The following is a 22,554-nucleotide window of genomic DNA, read 5'->3' on the forward strand; positions in this document are numbered from 1 at the left end:
CCTTCTGCCTCTATAGACAGGGCCACCATCAGAGGAGTATAGGCGTTACTAATATATCGGACCCGTGTTCATGGGGGAGGCCCGTACTGCACATACGATTCTATCTGCAGTGCCTCAGGGCAGAAAGGACTTAGATGGGAGCCATGGAGTTGTGTGCTCTGGGCCACCCTCTCATAGTGACCATCTGTTATCTCTGCTGTCAGCCCATCTTCTCCTATTCCCCGCACCCAACTCTCCTCCTCCGTCTGCTGTTTCCATTCATGAACCTGAATCGTGCCTGGCGTGCTGCTTCCACAGTAAGAGGTACGCAAGTTACCCGTATTTGCCTCTGCCCCAGCACTCCCCAAGTGTGCCTTTGCTCCAGCCCTGACCAAGTGTGCCTTTGCCTCCTCTCCAAGTGTGCCACTACCAACCCCCCAAGTGTGCCTCTGCCCCAGTACTCCCCAAGTGTGCCTCTGCCTCCTCCCTAAGTGTGCCTCTACAATCCCCAAATGTATCCCTGCCCCAGACATTCCCAAGTGTGCCTCTGCCCCAGCCCAAACCAAGTGTGCGTCTGTCTCCTCCCCAAGTTTGCCTCTACCAACTTACGTGTGCCTCTGCCTCAGCCCTCCCCAGAGTGCCTCTGCCCCAGACATTCCCAAGTGTGCCTCTGCCCCAACCAAAACACACTAAGTGTGCCTCTGCCCCATTCCCAAATGTGCCCTAGCCCAAACAAACCAAGCGTGCCTCTGCATCCTAGCCAAGTGTGCCTCTACCAACCCCTCAAGTGTGCCTCTGCCCCAGCCCTCCCCAACAGTGCCTTTACTTACTCCCCAAGTATGCATCTGCCCCAGTTGTTCCCAAGTGTGTCTCTGCCCCAACCGGGCCTCTGACCCATGCCTCCTCAAGTGTTCTTCTGCTCCCAGCCTTTCCCAAAGTGTGCCTTTGCTCCATCCCTCTCCAAGTGTGCCTGACTTCGTCCATCTCCAAATGTGCCTGACCCCGTCCATCTCCAAGTGTGCCTGACCCCATCCATCTCCAAGTGTGCCTGACCCCATCCATCTCCAAGTGTGCCTGACCCCATCCATCTCCAAGTGTGCCTGACCCCATCCATCTCCAAGTGTGCCTTACCCCATCCATCTCCAAGTGTGCCTGACCCCATCCATCTCCAAGTGTGCCTGACCCCATCCATCTCCAAGTGTGCCTGACCCCATCCATCTCCAAGTGTGCCTGACCCCATCCATCTCCAAGTGTGCCTCTGTCTGATCACTCCTTTGGCCACCTCTCCTTCTTTGACCCTGCCATCACCCCCATTCCCAAATGTGCATGTTCCCTCTCCCCATAGTCAGTGACATGGACAAACAGAGGCAAGACCATGTTCATCACCACATAAACCTAAAAATGACTGTCATGCTCAATTTGTTGCTTCTATAAATCTTTTTTTTGTTGTCCCTTTAAAGAGGTGTTTATAAACCTGCTATAAAGAGCATGTTGGTACTGTGGGAGCATCATAGCGCGTGCTTGCTCTCGGCACCAGTGCGCCATAATACATCTGATACAGTGGGAGGCTAGTGGCACTGCCTGTTTCATCTGCACTGGGCTCCACAATTTCTGATGGCTCCCCTGTTCATAGACAATATTTTGCCTTGGTGGGGACACACACTCACACCACTAGCCCATGAGAGTGGCCCGTCCATAAACGTGGTTTTGGGTAAAGAACCGAAAGTCTTGATAAAAAGATGGGCATAAATAGGTGTTTTCCCCAGCGAGCGGTCTCGTTTTTGCTCTGTATTGGGTCGCTCACAGCAATTGTCAGATAAACAGGCGGTGTCGCTTGCTCTACCTTTCCCAGTAGAACAGCGTGATGCAGGACATAGCTACCAAATGTCCCTGCTGTCAGGATAATGACCAGACTTGGTGGCACACTCAACCACTATCGGTACTGCCCCTCCAGCATCAGGACAGTTGGCAGAGAGTCCCGGTCTCTCCTACCTGGCTCTTCTCACTAACCAATGCTGCTTGTGTCTTAAGTTCTGCTGCTTGTCCGGGTCTTGGAGAATTGTGGGCACTGTTTAGAAAAAAGGATATGTGCATGACATATGGGAAAGCCTGGCAAGGAATCTTCTGTCCTCTAACCAGCCCAACATCAGTTCAATAGCACTGATATATGGCTTCCCACCCTGCCACCTGGACATTTTGCCTAAACAGCCCCACCTTCAAATAAATAGTATACACATTCCATAGAGATTCCATAGAGAAATATTTTTCCATACCAAACAGTCCTGACAAATTAACATAATTAGTATTCCTCTTTAATAAGTAGCCCTTCCTCTCCTGACCTTGCAGTAAATGGCATTCCAATATTAAATAGCCCTCCCCAATAAATAGTTCCCACCTATTTATTAACTCCCAAAATGGCATTTAATTCATAGTCAAGCTTCCACCCAACTTATATTAATTAATTTACCATATCACGTCAATAAAGAGACCAAAAAATAGCCCAGCCACCCAGCCCCATTACATTTAATGTTTAACCTCCATTACACCAATAAATTAATGTCCCAGACCCCCCCTCCCCCATTATATTAAATAAGTCTCAATCACACTAATAAATATATAACCCAGCCCCTACCCCCATTACAATTAGAGCCTCCCCTCCCAAACACACAGACACTTATCTTGTTTCTTTCAGGGTTCCAGCCCGGTTGTGTACAGTATATTTTCTCTTTGTGATCATGGCCAGGAAGTGACATAACGAGAGGGCAGGAGAGAGCTTCCGCCCTTACAGCACCTAAATGTTTTCTCCGTTCTCCGTTCATTTGAGGTTATTGTTTTTTTTCTATGCCCCATTGGACGCTCGCCACCCTTCGGGCTCGGTGTCTCGCTTCGCTCACCACAGGTTACTATTCCAAATAGTTTGTGACATGGACCCAGGGGCTTATGGGAAAGGTCCAGTCCACGAAGAGAAATTAGACGCTACCGTTCCAGCACAGGGGATCATAGAGTTGCTGCTGCCTGTCTGGTCCCCCTGCTGCAGAACACCATAGAGTCCCATGGGTTGGGGCATGGGTGGCTGTGATTGAAGCAGCTGCCTCCTTGGCCTGGGTAGTGGGTACACACTATGTGATACGTCATTCGTACAGCTGCTGAACGATATATCGCTAGTGCATCAGGGGGTGCGTACAGCCGATGTGCCTGTGAATGATGTTGGTTTCAGATATATCACATCGGCCCTGCAGCACAGTCCATGCCCAATATATCATGCATCGGAAATGGAGACCCAATTGCATAACTACCAAGTTTTGAATCTGGGGAATCGGGACCTGCAGTGGCCAGAAGGGGGGTGTGGCCTCTGATGGAGGGGCAGAGCCTAGTGTTGTGACCCCTGTTTTTGTCATTTTGTGAGCGTGCCCAGCGCTCCCTGGGCAGCCCCCTGGTCCCCTCTCCGCACTGAAAGATGCTGTGCGCATGCGCACGGCATCTATTCAGTGATCACCGGCTGCTTTGCAGAGAAGGGGTGATTACTGGCTCCCCCAACATCCCCCCCGCAGGATACTGTGGCCCGTGGGTGGGACAGCGTGACAGTGTCTGATTAGCGGGACTGTCCCGCTGTATTCGGGAGAGTTGGGAGGTATGCAATTGAAAATGACAATTTGCACACAACCTGTCCCAGCCTTGGGGTTTATAGGCCATTATACTTTCTTCAGTGCTCGGCTATTGAAGAAAGACGCAGAAATGACTGTTTCCGCATGTGTAAGGCAGAATTAAAGGCACTGTTACAGTATCTATGAAGGATAGAGAGCAGAAGATATTGGAGATACCAGGCATATCTCCTGCGTTACAAACTACAGCGCTCGCACCAGCTGCCCCCATAGTTCTCTACGTGGATGGCAGTACTGGGGCTATCTAGCAGATTAGCTTGGTGGGGGGAGCCAGGGCTTGCAGGTGGGGCCCCGGTCATGCCGCTTTGTGCTGGACTGCAGTGGGGGAGCGATCACACTAATCTATACCCCCCCCCCCCCCCCCCCCCACATACGGGCTCACAGCACCTCCCTGTTCTTCAGAACGCAGATACTTTTTTCCTAATATATTTTCCATAAGGGGTGTGCGGCCACGCCTTCAGTGATTAGGTCCACCCCTAAAAGCACCCAGGTCTGGTCCAGCTCTCTAAGGCCCTGCTTGTCTCTATTACCCAACGGAATCTGAACATGACGTTAGTCCGCTTGCCTTTAAGGGAGAAGGGAAGCAAGAGAGGGATCTTTTATATCCCTCTCCGGTGGGCTGGAACCATCCCCGATACACCCTGCAGCTATTTCACTTTGCACGTTCATAACGTAATGGCTGCGCATGCACAAATACAGCTGTGACAGTGAACACTAATGCACTCCACGTCGGATGGCAGGTCACGTTTGCCGGGACTGCTGGTTTTCACTACCAATGATAAATTGGTACAATTTTTTTTTTTTTAAACGCTTTGTGATAATGGACTGATAGTTAGCATCAGCAATTTGCAATTATTTATAAACAGGACCCCTCCACTCCCGTCGACAGCCGCATAGGTTTCTGTGGGGAAAGGGATGCTGTCCAATTTACCAGTATTGGAGGATATTGGCCCTTACAGCTACTGCCATCTGAGATGGCGGTAGCCTGTTGTAGCCTATGGGCTACATATCAGGGATGTAGTTCTGGTAGGGTTTCCCAGGAACCCTCCGCCAGAAATGGCTGCTGTGCATGGCAGTCAGCGGTGACATGCATGTGTCAAACCCGTCGGCACATTGCAGGGGTGGGCTCCTATCACAGCCCACCCTGCCTGTGCCAGGTCATCCAATCACCCGATGTGATTGCAGTCTGCAATGTGATCCTGGGCGCTAATATCACGGCCAGATCACATGGCAAATGCGATCAAACATAAATGGGCCCCTTAGTCCATTTACTAATGTTGTTTGTTTGGTCTAAAGACGCAGCATTGGATCAGCTGTGTGACCATGGTCAGCCCTCAGGTTACTCAGTGTGTCTGGAAAAATTACGCTGCCAGGACTAGCTAAACTGCATCTGAGGGCGCAACCACCCATTGGCTGCGGCATGCCCAGAACACAGTGCCGGAATGCCCCCGTGTTCTGCACGGGTGTGGTATTGAAGGTCAACAGGGATTCTAGGTCGACAGTGTCTCTAGGTCAACATGGTCTAGGTCGACATGAGTTTTTTTAATCTTTTTTGGTGTCGTTTTCACCGTACAGTGACCGGGAACCCCAAATAGTGCACCGCGTCACCTCACTTGGCTCGCTTCGCTCGCCATGCTTCGGGCAAGGTTAACGTTCCCAAGAGTAGTCCACATGGAACGTAAAGTATGAAGAAGTTAAAAAAAATGAAATTTTTTTTGGGAAAACTAATGTCGACCTTTTGACCTGTCGACCTAGAACATGACGACCTAGAGACCCTGTAAACCTAGAAACCGTGTCGACCTAGTTACTGTCGACCAATAGCGGTCAACCTAGACACTGTCGACCTAAGTCTTGCCGACCTAGAGACCCGGATACTGTTCTGCGCCGCTCCCCTGCTCGCCCCCAAACAGCTGCAGACTGTCACTAACCCAATGTCCGCAGCTGCACTGTGTACAACGGCGCAGGACTAGATCTGCACATGCGCAGATCCGTAAAAAAAATCAGATTTGTGAACCCTGAATTATCCCCACCTATGAATCAGCCCCATAGAACATAATGCTGCCGCGGAATATAAAATAACAAAAAGGGAAACAGACATCACGGCCGTCAGATGATATTCTTCGCTGCAACTACTGATCCAGAATAAAACATTTAAATGATATTATCCAGAAGAGCGTATGAGTGGAAAGCTGTGAATTACCTCGTGAAATGATTTATGTCTTGGTTATTTCTGAAAAGATGAGGCCATTGACTTCAGGCTCCTCAGATTTATTGAAGCTGCTATTTGACAATCTGCCGGCAGACTTCTGAGTCACCACCGCCTGATGCTGCCGCAAACATTGCACATTAGATTGTAAACTCTGTGGGTCAGTCGTACTGCTAATGCTAAATGCTGCAACTGCTGAGTGGCTGCACAAGTGGTGGATGTTAGTTTATTTTATGTGGCGAGTCGGTAAGGGTTTGTCTGAGGTCTGTGTGACACAATCCTGATTGCATTAAACAGTACCGTAGATGCTCTTTACTGTTAATAGAACATCGTTGAAGACTGCAGAGAGGTTTAAAGGTTCTATTCCACAACTGAGCGGTGCTAAATCACGGCGGGAGGATGTGTTAAAGGTCCATGCGTAGCACAAAATCATTTTTATTTCCTCACGCATCTGTGATCTCTTTCCCACCTCTCTCTACCTCTGCAATAAGGCTTAACCCTCTCTCTGCATTTTCTCCCTCAGTAACCCTGGGGACCCTGAGGCACTCTACCTCTTGTGGAACTACAAATCCCAGCTCCTGGAGAGCCGGTGGAAGTGAATTCTCAGAATACTGATCAGTGGGGGTCATTCCGAGTTGTTCGCTCCGTAAAAATCTTCGCATCGCAGCGATTTTCCGCTTAATGCGCATGCGCAATGTCCGCACTGCGACTGCGCCAAGTAAATTTGCTATGCAGTTAGGATTTTTACTCACGGCTTTTTCATCGTTCTGGCGATCGTAATGTGATTGACAGGAAATGGGTGTTACTGGGCGGAAACAGGCCGTTTTATGGGCGTGTGGAAAAAAATGCTACCGTTTCCGGAAAAAATGCAGGAGTGGCCGGAGAAACAGAGGAGTGTCTGGGCGAACGCTGGGTGTGTTTGTGACGTCAAACCAGGAACGACAAGCACTGAACTGATCGCAGATGCCGAGTAAGTCTGAAGCTACTCAGAAACTGCTACGAGGTGTGTAATCGCAATATTGCGAATACATCGTTCGCAATTTTAAGATGCTAAGATTCACTCCCAGTAGGCGGCGGCTTAGCATGAGCAAATCTGCTAAAATTCACTTGCGAGCGAACAACTCGGAATGACCCCCCGTGTACGGCAGAAGTCTGGGGAACGTATCTACATGACTGCACAGTATCATGTTATTTTTCTTATTCCATTAGTTTGCCTCTCCCTATTATTTTGTAATACGTCTGTAGTAGCAACCTGCAGGCAATCTCCTCACTCACAAAGCAGAAACCTGTCAATAAGATATTGGTTCCCAACTGCACAACTGTTCATTCCTTTCATTTGTATTTTTTCCCTTCCTTACTGTCTCTTTCTTTTCTGTCTGTCCTTTCTTTCCGTGTCTATCTATCTCTATCTATCTATCTATCTATCTATCTATCTATCTATCTATCTATCTATCTATCTATCTATCCGTTATCTTCCTTTTCTTTCTGTCTGTCCGTTTGCCTTTCTTCTTCTTTATCATTCTGTCTTTCTTGCCATTTATCTTTCCTGTCTGTCTGTCTGCTTATTCTTTCTTTCTGTCTGACTTTCCTTTCTGTCCTGTCTGTCTGCCTTTAATTTGTGTCTTTCTTTTGTTTGGTCTCTCTGTCTTTATCTTTCTTTTTCTCTTGGAGAGTGATAAAGTGGATTGAGATAAAGTACCAACCAACCAGCTCCTAACTGCCATACTACAGGTTGTGTTTATCACCCCCCAAGGCTTAATACATCACCCCCTCTTTTCTTTTTTCTTTCTTTCTTTCTTTCTTTCTTTCTTTCTTTCTTTCTTTCTTTCTTTCTTTCTTTCTTTCTTTCTTTCTTTCTTTCTTTCTCTCTCTTTTTGTCCTTGGGGTTGATTCATGGATGGACACTGTAGCACAGCTGCTGTTTCTTTGGACCTAATTCATATTTGTACGCAATGGCCGATTATCACGCAATAGAGCGACACTTACAATGTGCGAAGGTGCCGCTGTGATCTCGCTCGCAATGACGATTTCACAGAGAAGTGGGTGACAAGAAGTGGCCTCTAGGGGTCATGTTCCAGACTGAGCACTTGAGTTATACACTATACATAGGTTGCCTTATGCTGCACAGGGTTATGGTGTAATCACTACAGTACATTGCTGTTATTAACCTGGTACACTATCATGTATTCACTAGCAGTATTTACTGTATATTTGTATCAAGGGGCCCAGACCATACACTAATGGTTTGCCAAGCCTCTAAACATGGGCCCCTACCACTGCATTTTCCCGGTGGGCCCTTCATGTCCCAGTCCGACACTGGTTACATCCAAATTGTTCAAGACTCTGGGACTAATTGAGGGGTGAACATAAGTCCATTTGTGGAGCACCGCAACTAAGGGTCTAATTCAGAACTGATCGCAACAGCACAATTTTTCTCTAATGGGCAAAACCATGTGCACTGTGTGGGGGTGGGGGTGGTGTGTGGGGGGGCAATGTAACATGTGCAGAGAGAGTTAGATTTGGGTGGGGTGTGTTCAAACTGAAATCTAAATTGCAGTGTAAAAACAAAGCAGCCAGTATTTCCCCTGTACAGAAACACTATAACCCACCCAAATCTAACTCTCCCTGCACATGTTACATATGCCCCACCTGCAGTGCACATGGTTATGCCATACTTGCCGATATTGCTGCCCCCTTTTCCGGGAGGGGTCATCCTGGTCGGCGAACAGGGGAACGTGTTCGGTAGTGAGGGGGGCGTGTTCGGGGCATGACGACATGAAACACGTCATTATGCTCCACCCCCCACTATCCAGTGCCGAGAGAGTGGGGGGAGGAGCTATGATGACGCGAATTGCGTCATCTGGTCCCCCTCCGTCCGCCCACTGGTGCTCCGTTGTGGGCGGCCAAGGGGAGTTGCGGGAGCTGGCGGCGGCTGCTGGACACTTGCCTACCTTTCCGGGGGGCCGGGAGCGTCACCCGGTTATCGGGAACCTCCCAGCCATTCCGGGAGGGTAGGTAAGTATGGGTTTTGGCCATTAGAGAAAGATTTTGCTTTTGCGATCAGGTCTGAATTAGGCGTAATAGCTACACATCTCAGTCGCATCTCATTCTCTACTACATGTGGCTAAATGGGGCGTAACTGAGCTGTGAGTTTAAAGAGGGTGTGTTGTAAAATTAGTTCCGTGTACACAATGAGGAAGCAATAATAGCCAGCTTGTGCTCATTACTGCACCAGCAGCCATAGGCGCTTATCCTGTGGTCCTCCTGCACTCTTCCTCCCATCAGGTCCTACTGCTGCACCATCTGTCCCTTGCCGTCATGGTACCTAGATGCCGAACTCTCATATCAGTCTTCCATCCTTCCTGGTAATCGTTTATGCCAACCTACACCTTTTAAATGATCACTACTTGAGATTATGTTCCGGGGGCTGTCAAGTACCGGTAAGCATGGTGAGTTCCATGGGAAAAGTGGTTGCTATAGATGAAGCTAGATGATAAATAAATATATTGTCAAGATTGGTTCTGATCACTTTACCAGTAAGTGTATAGCGGCAGGAGGATGTAGCTGAGCTACTGTATGCTTTGGACACCTCTCCTTGATGTAACAGACATGGAAGCTGTCAATGACTTCCTAAGTAACAGCAGGGACTGTACAGGGAGGGGTTATCTAGAAACGGAGCATGGAAATATTCCCCAGCACATGGTTGTCAGTAAATAACACTAATTAAAACTGCCTCTAATTACAGGATGACACTTCTAATTGTTCTTTCTTTACTGGTGGACAGCAGCATGCTGGGGAACGTTGTCGTTTCTCCTTGATTTGACAACCACTTTCAATAACCAGATTTATGCAGACGGGTCCAAGTGTTCTCTGGAGCAGGAAGATTAGCCAATATACTGTATATTACCACCAGTGCCTTCAACTGTAGCTTGTCCAGGAAAATGTGGGGTACAGATCAGGGGTGTAATACTACACTGCGAGGCCTAAAAGCAAAATATGGAGAGGTAAGCCTCCTAGTGATAGATGGCTGCCACTATGCTCTTCTGACCGTGCACAGGGGCCTACATATAGTGACAGCGGGCAACTCCAGAGGCAGTGAGTGCCAGTTGTTGGTGTGGGGATCCGACAAGAGGAAAGCTCCAGTACTGAATAATACTAGGGTCTGAGATCTTCTACCCCTATTCAACCACTCTCTGCCTCTACAAGACAGAAAGTTCTCCTCTGCCCGATGGGTAGTTGGCGGCTGGTGGTGGTGAGGAAGAGGAGATTCTGAATTCCATGTTGAAGTTCTGCCGCTGCATAGTGAAACTCTATAACACATTGTGCAGTTGCTACAAGCCCACCACTACTCTGTGGACCCAAACCTGCTGGACCCTTGCAAAAGCAATAGGTCTACCAGCGACCCAGTCCCGAAGGCCAGGTCTGTAGATCACCCCAAAGCAAGGCTTTGATAATGACAGCCCTTAGTTCCTTTAAGGCAGGCATGTCCAAACTGCGGCCCTCCGTTGAGAAACTACACATCCCAGCATGCCCTGACACAGCTTTAGCATTCTCTGACAGCAAAACTGTGTCAGGGCATGCTGGGATATGTAGTTTCACAACAGCTGGAGGGCCGCAGTTTGGACATGCCTGCTTTAAGGATTTCCAATCTCCAGAGAAGCACAGTGTAAGTGAATGTTTGATTTAGGAAGAACTCCAAGACAGATGTACAAGAATTACATTAGCTGTTGCCTCATGAGTAGCCACGCAAGTGGGAGGTTATAGGTGGTCCATTCATGGGGACCAGAGAGATGTTATAGGTGGTAAAGACACGGTGAATGACAGAGATGATAGTGGCGGTAAATCCACACGGATAACAGAGGAGTCCATCTGTGGGGACGACAGAGAAGTTGTACGTGGTAAATTCAAGGGGACAACAGAGATGTTATAGGTGTTCAACCATGGAGACGACAGAGATGTTATATGGGGATCAGTACTAAATGCCGCCCGCCGGAATCCCGGCGGTCGAAATCCCGTTATATGTGTCCAGCCTTGGTGATGAGTCTGATGACAGAGATGTTATATGTGTCCATCCTTGGTGATGACAGAGATGTTATAGGTATACATCCACGGGCACCACAACCTTTTCAGTTGGTGGGCCAAGATATACAGATGGGTCCACGTTTATCTTGACATTTAATAGGATTAACTGAGACTGGCCAGTTGGACTTAATCCCCTGCTGTAGTGACTTGCTGTATTTTATTGCAGCTGAGAACAACAGATGAAGGGTTTATGCTAATAAGTCATGTTGTGCCTAGGCGCAGAAAACTAGTCAAGATAACCGTGGACCCACCTGTAATTTAATTCTGGCTCCCCTAAATCGTTGAATGTCACCCCCTCAAGGGCAGCTGGACTTACCCGCACCACCACCTACTTGATGATAGAGATGGGAAACAGGGAAAGCACAGCAGATATCTTATTTGCAGTTTAAGGGTATCTTGATTTTCCAGGCGATTTCCCACAAAATATGTTTAATAAATATGTCTCAAAAACATTCCTGACCTTATGCAGAAGATGAAGTGACAGGATCCACTCATAGCTCACACCATGGCTGAGGCTGTGCATGGAAGGTAATGAGACTTTACAGGGTACATTTTCAGCTGACAGGGAAAACGGGAGGCTTGCCCACCCTTCCGGGGGGGCCACACGATTTTCGGGAGCCTCCCAGCCATTCCGGGAGGGTAGGAAAGTATGAATTAGGGCCTTGGCAGGAACTGAACCATAGCACAGTTAAGCAGCAATGTTACCCACTGTGCAACATTACTGCTTTTACTGTACAGCAAGGCTGCTTTTCCTACACTGAAACACTCCATATGTCACTGGCTACTTCAGCTCACAGGGTTTTAAACATGGGCCAAGTCAACATCTAGGTAGCCCATTAATGTCAGCTGGTACTCCTGTTACACTGCAATTGTGCATAGATGTTCTATACCGCTTGCACCATCAGGGGGATGCGCTATAGTGGCATTAAACGTGCCGCTATAGCTCTTCCTGCAGGAAGCAATACCGCAGTGTATTATTAACATCTCGGCTGCCGGAGTGGGGGAGACAAAACTGCCTCCTACGGTGATCCCAGCCAGAGCCACAGGGTATCAGCCAGGTGCTGACGCATTGTCTTACACCCCGGCCACACCCACTGCGCATGCTCAAGATCTCCCATACATAGCCCAGACACCTGCAGGTATACAGGTATGCTGTCAGGTAATCCTGCCAATATATGAAAAAAACAATAAGCCACAAAAGTGTGCTTATTGTTTATTTAATAGCATTTGATATAATACAATAGTATAGCGTCGGCCAAATTGCTAGATGTTTGCAGAAAACATAAGAGAAAAGTTTTTTTTTCTCTCTACATTATCTGCTTTCATACATACCAAAGTTCAATGTACAGCAGTGTCGTATAGTGTTGGTTGTAGCATTTGGCACTTAGGGGGACATTTACTAAGCAGTGATAAGAGCGGAGAAGTGAGCCATCAACCAATCAGCAGCTCTGTATCATTTTATAGTATGCAAATTATAGATGTTACTTCAGTGCTAAATGGTTGCCATGGGCAACCTCTCCACTGGCTCACTTCTCCGCTCTTATGCTTACTGCTTAGTAAATGTGCCCCTTACCACCTTTTCTTAAATTACCCCCATATATTGGTTTCTTTCTGCCTCCAGGAATCCATGCACTGATTGGCTTACCCCCCAACATCTGACATCGGGACAAAAAAACCTTCACCCCCCTAATCCACCCAGAAATGATAGCCCTGCCCCTTTCTGTAAATCAGGAAGGCTGATTTTGTAGGGATGAGAAAATGTGTAAGCGATTCTTTGGCAGAGTGGAGGAACTTGGAAGCAGTGCAGGAGAGGTGGGAAACATTAAAATGTGCAATATTGAAGGCAACAGACCTTTGTATCAAAACTGTTAGGAAAAACACAAGAAAAAGGAAGCCAGTGTGGTTTGCAAAAGAAGTAGCAAATATTGTGAGAGCAAAAAAAGATGGCTTTTAGGAAATATAAGCAGACACAAAATAATGAAGACAAAGAGATATATCTTGTTAGACAGAAGGAGACTAAGAAGGTAATCAGATGTGCAAAGGTACAAGCTGAGGAGAAAATGGCCCAGTCAGTGGGTAAAGGAGGCAAAACTTTTTTTTAGGTATATAAGCGAAAGGAGAAAAACAAAAGGCGGAATTATAAAACTAAAGACAGACACTGGGAGTTTTGTTGGAGACAATTTAATAGCAGATCATCTTAATGATTATTTTTGCTCAGTGTTTACTACTGAAAGAGAGGGGAAGGGGCCACAGTTAAGTTGCAGGGATATTCAGGAAAATGAAACAAGTACATTTACAGAGGAGAAGGTCCTAACAGAACTCTCAAAGCTGAAAGTGGACAAATCTATGGGGCCAGAAGGGATACATCCAAGGATACTAAAAGAACTTAAAGAGGTGCTGGTAGCACCATTGACAGAATTATTCAACCAGTCATTAGCTACAGGAGTAATTCCAGAGGACTGGAAAAGAGCAAACGTAGTCCCACTGCACAAAAGTGGAAGCAAGGAAGAGGCAAACAACTACAGACCAGTGAGTCTTACATCTGTAGTAGGGAAATTGATGGAAACTCTCTTAAAAGAAAGAGTTGTAGATTATCTCAAATCCGGCAATTTACAGGATCCCAAACAGCATGGATTCACTGGGGGGAGATCATGTCAAACAAATCTTATTGACTTTTTTGATTGTGTGACTAAAGTGATGGATAAAGGTGGAGCCATGGATATAGCTTATCTAGACTTTAGTAAGGCTTTTGACACTGTTCCACATCGCAGACTGCTAAATAAACTTGAAAGTTTGGGATTGGATATTAGGATTATTGAATGGATAAGATCTTGGTTGAAGGATAGAAAACAGAGAGTTGTGGTAAATGGAGTGCATTCACAGGAGGGAAATGTTACCAGTGGAGTACCCCAGGGATCTGTACTTGGACCAGTGCTTTTTAATATCTTTATTGGTGACATTGCAAATGGCATTAAAGGGAAAGCATGCCTTTTTGCAGATGACACAAAGGTATGCAACAGGGTAGACACACCAGGTGGGGTAAAACAAATGATTGAGGATCTAGGTAGATTAGAGGAATGGTCAAGAGTCTGGCAATTACAGTTTAATGCCAAAAAATGCAAAATCATGCACTTGGGTCTCAAAAATCCAAAGGCTAAGTATAGTTTTAATGGCACTATACTGGAAACTACTGAGGAGGAAAGGGATCTAGGAGTCACTATTTCAGATGACTTAAAGGCAGGTAAGCAATGTAACAAGGCAATGAGAAAGGCTAGTCAGATGCTTGGCTGCATTGGGAGAGGAATCAGCAGCAGAAAGAAAGAAGTAATAATGCCACTGTATAGGTCATTGGTACGGCCTCATCTAGAATACTGTATTCAGTTCTGAAGGCCATATCTTCAAAAGGATATAAATACATTAGAGACTGTACAAAGAAGGGCAACTAAAATGGTGCATGGCCTACATCACAAAACATACCCAGAAAGACTAAGAAATCTCAATATGTATAGTTTGGAGCAGAGAAGGGAAAGGGGGGACATGATAGAAACTTTCAAATATATCAAGGGTTTTAACAAAGTCCAGGAGGGAAACATTCTCCAAATGAAGAGAAGCAATAGGACACGAGGACATGCACTGAGGCTGGAGGGGGGGAGGTTCAGGGGAAATTTAAGGAAAAATTACTTCACAGAAAGGGTAGTGGACAAGTGGAATAGCCTCCCATCAGAGGTGGTAGAGGCTAAGACTGTAGGGCAATTTAAACATGCATGGGATAGACATAAGGATATCCTTACAAAGAAATAAGGATCAAATAAGGTTAGAGATAAAAATAATGTAAAAAAAAAAAAAAGGGGCAGACTAGATGGTCCAAGTGGTTCTTATCTGCCGACAAATTCTATGTTTAGGATATGATTGGGAATCCCGCCAAATAGGCTGAACACCTACATTACTGCTTCTCCATTTTAAAGTTTGTTAAAACCTATGCAACCAGTTTACTGGAGACACCATGGGCCAAGTATAATAGGGGCCGGATTCTGAAACTGTTAAAATTGTGTCTAGTTAGGAATCGGAGTTAGGGGCCTATTCATCATCAGGGACCAGGTGGCCCCCTCTGGTCCAGGGAAGTGGGAGACCCTCAGAGTATGCGGCCTACCCCCACTACAGAACTGCCAGGTGCAGCAGTGTGCTCTGGCCCAGGTAAGGGGGGCCCTGAGAGCATGTGGACTGCCCCCACTACGGGTCTGCACTGTGCAACAGTGTGCTCCGGCTGGGGGACAGAGGAGGGGGGGGGGCTGAGAGAGGGGGGCCTGGGGGGAATTCGCTCCCTGTGCCACCAATACCGCCACCCCTTTAATCCAGCTCTGGTGCTAGGGCAGTGCGATGTGTCAGCATTAAGACATAGGTATAGGGGCATTACTTTTCCATTTGCAATCCCTCCGCATTCTGAGTGCGGGTGCTTACAGTCCTGCATGCAACTCACAATCGGGCCCACAATATGTAATATTACTTTCCTCCAGGAGAGAACTTGTTACCAGGGCCGGTTCTAGCCCTTGCGGCGCCTCGGGCGAAAATAGGGGCATGGCTTCATAAATGGGCGTGGTCAGTTATGCCCCCTGTAGAGTTGTGCCCCGTTTGTGCCCCCCAGTGGCACTGCCCCCAGTACAGTTGTGCCCCCAGTGGTATTGCCCCCAGTACAGTTGTGTCCCCTAATTGTGCCCCTTACAAAAACATAAATAAAAAAAAAATAAGAATTTACTTACCGATAATTCTATTTCTCGTAGTGGATGCTGGGGACTCCGTCAGGACCATGGGGATTAGCGGCTACGCAGGAGACAGGGCACAAAAGTAAAAGCTTTAGGACTAGGTGGTGTACACTGGCTCCTCCCCCTATGACCCTCCTCCAAGCCTCAGGATACTGTGCCCGGACGAGCGTACACAATAAGGAAAGATTTTGAATCCCGGGTAAGACTCATACCAGCCACACCAATCACACTGTACAACTTGTGATCTGAACCCAGTTAACAGCATGATAACAGAGGAGCCTCTGAAAAGATGGCTCACAACAATAATAACCCGATTTTTGTAACAATAACTATGTACAAGTATTGCAGACAATCCGCACTTGGGATGGGCGCCCAGCATCCACTACGGACTACGAGAAATAGAATTATCGGTAAGTAAATTCTTATTTTCTCTGACGTCCTAAGTGGATGCTGGGGACTCCGTCAGGACCATGGGGATTATACCAAAGCTCCCAAACGGGCGGGAGAGTGCGGATGACTCTGCAGCACCGAATGAGAGAACTCCAGGTCCTCCTCAGCCAGGGTATCAAATTTGTAGAATTTTGCAAACGTGTTTGCCCCTGACCAAGTAGCAGCTCGGCAAAGTTGTAAAGCCGAGACCCCTCGGGCAGCCGCCCAAGATGAGCCCACCTTCCTTGTGGAATGGGCATTTACAGATTTTGGCTGTGGCAGGCCTGCCACAGAATGTGCAAGCTGAATTGTACTACAAATCCAACGAGCAATCGTCTGCTTAGAAGCAGGAGCACCCAGCTTGTTGGGTGCATACAGGATAAACAGCGAGTCAGTTTTCCTGACTCCAGCCGTCCTGGAAATATATATTTTTAGGGCCCTGACAACGTCTAGCAACTTGGAGTCCTCCAAGTCCCTAGTAGCCGCAGGCACCACAATAGGTTGGTTCAGGTGAAACGCTGACACCACCTTAGGGAGAAACTGGGGACGAGTCCGCAGTTCTGCCCTGTCCGAATGGAAAATCAGATATGGGCTTTTGTGAGACAAAGCCGCCAATTCTGACTAGAGATGAGCGGGTTCGGTTCCTCGGAATCCGAACCCGCCCGAACTTCATGTTTTTTTTCACGGGTCCGAGCGACTCGGATCTTCCCGCCTTGCTCGGTTAACCCGAGCGCGCCCGAACGTCATCATGACGCTGTCGGATTCTCGCGAGGCTCGGATTCTATCGCGAGACTCGGATTCTATATAAGGAGCCGCGCGTCGCCGCCATTTTCACTCGTGCATTGAAATTGATAGGGAGAGGACGTGTCTGGCGTCCTCTCCATTAGAATAGAGATAGATTAGATAGAGAGAGAGAGATTGTGCAGAGTCGCAGACAGAGTTAGTTTACCACAGTCAGTGACCAGTGCAGTTGCTAGTTAACTTTTATTTAATATAATATATCCGTTCACTTCTCTCTGCTATATCCGTTCTCTGCCTGAAAAAAAAACCGATACACAGCACAGTCAGTCACACAGTGTGACTCAGTCTGTGTGCACTCAGCTCAGCCCAGTGTGCTGCACAGTCATCAATGTATAAATTAAAAGCTTATAATTAATTGTGGGGGAGACTGGGGAGCACTGCAGGTTGTTAGCAGGAGCCAGGAGTACAATTATATTAATTAACAGTGCACACTTTTGCTGCAGGAGTGGTGACCAGTGCCTGACCACCAGTATAGTATTGTTGTATACTACTAATATCTCTTTAAATATCAACCAGTCTATATTAGCAGCAGACACAGTACAGTGCGGTAGTTCACGGCTGTGGCTACCTCTGTGTCGGCACACGGCAGGCAGTCCGTCCGACCAGAATTGTATTATTTATTATTATATACCTACCACCTAACCGTGGTTTTTTTTTCATTCTTTATACCGTCATAGTGTCATCCTAATTGTTACGAGTATACTACTATCTCTTTATCAACCAGTGTACAGTGCGGTAGTTCACGGCTGTGGCTACCTCTGTGTCGGCACACGGCAGGCAGTCCGTCCGACCAGAATTGTATTATTTATTATTATATACCTACCACCTAACCGTGGTTTTTTTTTCATTCTTTATACCGTCATAGTGTCATCCTAATTGTTACGAGTATACTACTATCTCTTTATCAACCAGTGTACAGTGCGGTAGTTCACGGCTGTGGCTACCTCTGTGTCGGCACACGGCAGGCAGTCCGTCCGACCAGAATTGTATTATTTATTATTATATACCTACCACCTAACCGTGGTTTTTTTTTTCATTCTTTATACCGTCATAGTGTCATCCTAATTGTTACGAGTATACTACTATCTCTTTATCAACCAGTGTACAGTGCGGTAGTTCACGGCTGTGGCTACCTCTGTGTCGGCACACGGCAGGCAGTCCGTCCGACCAGAATTGTATTATTTATTATTATATACCTACCACCTAACCGTGGTTTTTTTTTTCATTCTTTATACCGTCATAGTGTCATCCTAATTGTTACGAGTATACTACTATCTCTTTATCAACCAGTGTACAGTGCGGTAGTTCACGGCTGTGGCTACCTCTGTGTCGGCACACGGCAGGCAGTCCGTCCGACCAGAATTGTATTATTTATTATTATATACCTACCACCTAACCGTGGTTTTTTTTTCATTCTTTATACCGTCATAGTGTCATCCTAATTGTTACGAGTATACTACTATCTCTTTATCAACCAGTGTACAGTGCGGTAGTTCACGGCTGTGGCTACCTCTGTGTCGGCACACGGCAGGCAGTCCGTCCGACCAGAATTGTATTATTTATTATTATATACCTACCACCTAACCGTGGTTTTTTTTTCATTCTTTATACCGTCATAGTGTCATCCTAATTGTTACGAGTATACTACTATCTCTTTATCAACCAGTGTACAGTGCGGTAGTTCACGGCTGTGGCTACCTCTGTGTCGGCACACGGCAGGCAGTCCGTCCGACCAGAATTGTATTATTTATTATTATATACCTACCACCTAACCGTGGTTTTTTTTTCATTCTTTATACCGTCATAGTGTCATCCTAATTGTTACGAGTATACTACTATCTCTTTATCAACCAGTGTACAGTGCGGTAGTTCACGGCTGTGGCTACCTCTGTGTCGGCACACGGCAGGCAGTCCGTCCGACCAGAATTGTATTATTTATTATTATATACCTACCACCTAACCGTGGTTTTTTTTTTCATTCTTTATACCGTCATAGTGTCATCCTAATTGTTACGAGTATACTACTATCTCTTTATCAACCAGTGTACAGTGCGGTAGTTCACGGCTGTGGCTACCTCTGTGTCGGCACACGGCAGGCAGTCCGTCCGACCAGAATTGTATTATTTATTATTATATACCTACCACCTAACCGTGGTTTTTTTTTCATTCTTTATACCGTCATAGTGTCATCCTAATTGTTACGAGTATACTACTATCTCTTTATCAACCAGTGTACAGTGCGGTAGTTCACGGCTGTGGCTACCTCTGTGTCGGCAGTCGGCAGGCAGTCCGTCCATCCATAATTGTATTATTATTATAATATATACCACCTAACCGTGGTTTTTTTATACCACCTAACCGTGGCAGTCCGTCCATAATTGTATACTAGTATCCAATCCATCCATCTCCATTGTTTACCTGAGGTGCCTTTTAGTTCTGCCTATAAAATATGGAGAACAAAAAAGTTGAGGTTCCAAAATTAGGGAAAGATCAAGATCCACTTCCACCTCGTGCTGAAGCTGCTGCCACTAGTCATGGCCGAGACGATGAAATGCCAGCAACGTCGTCTGCCAAGGCCGATGCCCAATGTCATAGTACAGAGCATGTCAAATCCAAAACACCAAATATCAGAAAAAAAAGGACTCCAAAACCTAAAATAAAATTGTCGGAGGAGAAGCGTAAACTTGCCAATATGCCATTTACCACACGGAGTGGCAAGGAACGGCTGAGGCCCTGGCCTATGTTCATGGCTAGTGGTTCAGCTTCACATGAGGATGGAAGCACTCAGCCTCTCGCTAGAAAACTGAAAAGACTCAAGCTGGCAAAAGCACCGCAAAGAACTGTGCGTTCTTTGAAATCCCAAATCCACAAGGAGAGTCCAATTGTGTCGTTTGCGATGCCTGACCTTCCCAACACTGGACGTGAAGAGCATGCGCCTTCCACTATTTGCATGCCCCCTGCAAGTGCTGGAAGGAGCACCCGCAGTCCAGTTCCTGATAGTCAGATTGAAGATGTCAGTGTTGAAGTACACCAGGATGAGGAGGATATGGGTGTTGCTGGCGCTGGGGAGGAAATTGACCAGGAGGATTCTGATGGTGAGGTGGTTTGTTTAAGTCAGGCACCCGGGGAGACACCTGTTGTCCGTGGGAGGAATATGGCCGTTGACATGCCAGGTGAAAATACCAAAAAAATCAGCTCTTCGGTGTGGAGGTATTTCACCACAAATGCGGACAACAGGTGTCAAGCCGTGTGTTCCCTTTGTCAAGCTGTAATAAGTAGGGGTAAGGACGTTAACCACCTCGGAACATCCTCCCTTATACGTCACCTGCAGCGCATTCATAATAAGTCAGTGACAAGTTCAAAAACTTTGGGTGACAGCGGAAGCAGTCCACTGACCAGTAAATCCCTTCCTCTTGTAACCAAGCTCACGCAAACCACCCCACCAACTCCCTCAGTGTCAATTTCCTCCTTCCCCAGGAATGCCAATAGTCCTGCAGGCCATGTCACTGGCAAGTCTGACGAGTCCTCTCCTGCCTGGGATTCCTCTGATGCATCCTTGCGTGTAACGCCTACTGCTGCTGGCGCTGCTGTTGTTGCCGCTGGGAGTCGATGGTCATCCCAGAGGGGAAGTCGTAAGCCCACTTGTACTACTTCCAGTAAGCAATTGACTGTTCAACAGTCCTTTGCGAGGAAGATGAAATATCACAGCAGTCATCCTACTGCAAAGCGGATAACTGAGGCCTTGGCATCCTGGGTGGTGAGAAACGTGGTTCCGGTATCCATCATTACTGCAGAGCCAACTAGAGACTTGTTGGAGGTACTGTGTCCCCGGTACCAAATACCATCTAGGTTCCATTTCTCTAGGCAGGCGATACCGAAAATGTACACAGACCTCAGAAAAAGAGTCACCAGTGTCCTAAAAAATGCAGCTGTACCCAATGTCCACTTAACCACGGACATGTGGACAAGTGGAGCAGGGCAGGGTCAGGACTATATGACTGTGACAGCCCACTGGGTAGATGTATGGACTCCCGCCGCAAGAACAGCAGCGGCGGCACCAGTAGCAGCATCTCGCAAACGCCAACTCTTTCCTAGGCAGGCTACGCTTTGTATCACCGCTTTCCAGAATACGCACACAGCTGAAAACCTCTTACGGCAACTGAGGAAGATCATCGCGGAATGGCTTACCCCAATTGGACTCTCCTGTGGATTTGTGGCATCGGACAACGCCAGCAATATTGTGTGTGCATTAAATCTGGGCCAATTCCAGCACGTCCCATGTTTTGCACATACCTTGAATTTGGTGGTGCAGAATTTTTTAAAAAACGACAGGGCCGTGCAAGAGATGCTGTCGGTGGCCAGAAGAATTGCGGGACACTTTCGGCGTACAGGCACCACGTACAGAAAACTGGAGCACCACCAAAAACTACTGAACCTGCCCTGCCATCATCTGAAGCAAGAAGTGGTAACGAGGTGGAATTCAACCCTCTATATGCTTCAGAGGTTGGAGGAGCAGCAAAAGGCCATTCAAGCCTATACAATTGAGCACGATATAGTAGGTGGAATGCACCTGTCTCAAGTGCAGTGGAGAATGATTTCAACGTTGTGCAAGGTTCTGATGCCCTTTGAACTTGCCACACGTGAAGTCAGTTCAGACACTGCCAGCCTGAGTCAGGTCATTCCCCTCATCAGGCTTTTGCAGAAGAAGCTGGAGGCATTGAAGGAGGAGCTAACACGGAGCGATTCCGCTAGGCATGTGGGACTTGTGGATGCAGCCCTTAATTCGCTTAACAAGGATTCACGGGTGGTCAATCTGTTGAAATCAGAGCACTACATTTTGGCCACCGTGCTCGATCCTAGATTTAAAGCCTACCTTGGATCTCTCTTTCCGGCAGACACAGGTCTGCTGGGGTTGAAAGACCTGCTGGTGACAAAATTGTCAAGTCAAGCGGAACGCGACCTGTCAACATCTCCTCCTTCACATTCTCCCGCAACTGGGGGTGCGAGGAAAAGGCTCAGAATTCCGAGCCCACCCGCTGGCGGTGATGCAGGGCAGTCTGGAGCGACTGCTGATGCTGACATCTGGTCCGGACTGAAGGACCTGACAACGATTACGGACATGTCGTCTACTGTCACTGCATATGATTCTCTCAACATTGATAGAATGGTGGAGGATTATATGAGTGACCGCATCCAAGTAGGCACGTCACACAGTCCGTACTTATACTGGCAGGAAAAAGAGGCAATTTGGAGGCCCTTGCACAAACTGGCTTTATTCTACCTAAGTTGCCCTCCCACAAGTGTGTACTCCGAAAGAGTGTTTAGTGCCGCCGCTCACCTTGTCAGCAATCGGCGTACGAGGTTACATCCAGAAAATGTGGAGAAGATGATGTTCATTAAAATGAATTATAATCAATTCCTCCGCGGAGACATTGACCAGCAGCAATTGCCTCCACAAAGTACACAGGGAGCTGAGATGGTGGATTCCAGTGGGGACGAATTGATAATCTGTGAGGAGGGGGATGTACACGGTGATATATCGGAGGGTGAAGATGAGGTGGACATCTTGCCTCTGTAGAGCCAGTTTGTGCAAGGAGAGATTAATTGCTTCTTTTTTGGGGGGGGTCCAAACCAA

General features: G+C 47.2%; 1 long non-coding RNA gene across 1 annotated transcript in view; it reads right to left on the reverse strand.

The window, feature by feature from the left end:
- Positions 1 to 1,970: 1,970 nt before the first annotated feature.
- Positions 1,971 to 22,554, reverse strand: part of LOC134981088 (uncharacterized) — a 108,396-nt gene continuing 87,812 nt past the window's right edge. Inside the window, exon 5 of the long non-coding RNA XR_010190516.1 lies at positions 1,971 to 2,047. This is a non-coding gene — a long non-coding RNA (uncharacterized LOC134981088). The remainder of the gene's footprint in view (positions 2,048 to 22,554) is intronic.

The sequence above is a fragment of the Pseudophryne corroboree genome, chromosome 12, assembly GCF_028390025.1.
Source record: "Pseudophryne corroboree isolate aPseCor3 chromosome 12, aPseCor3.hap2, whole genome shotgun sequence".
NCBI classification, from domain to species: Eukaryota; Metazoa; Chordata; class Amphibia; order Anura; family Myobatrachidae; genus Pseudophryne; species Pseudophryne corroboree.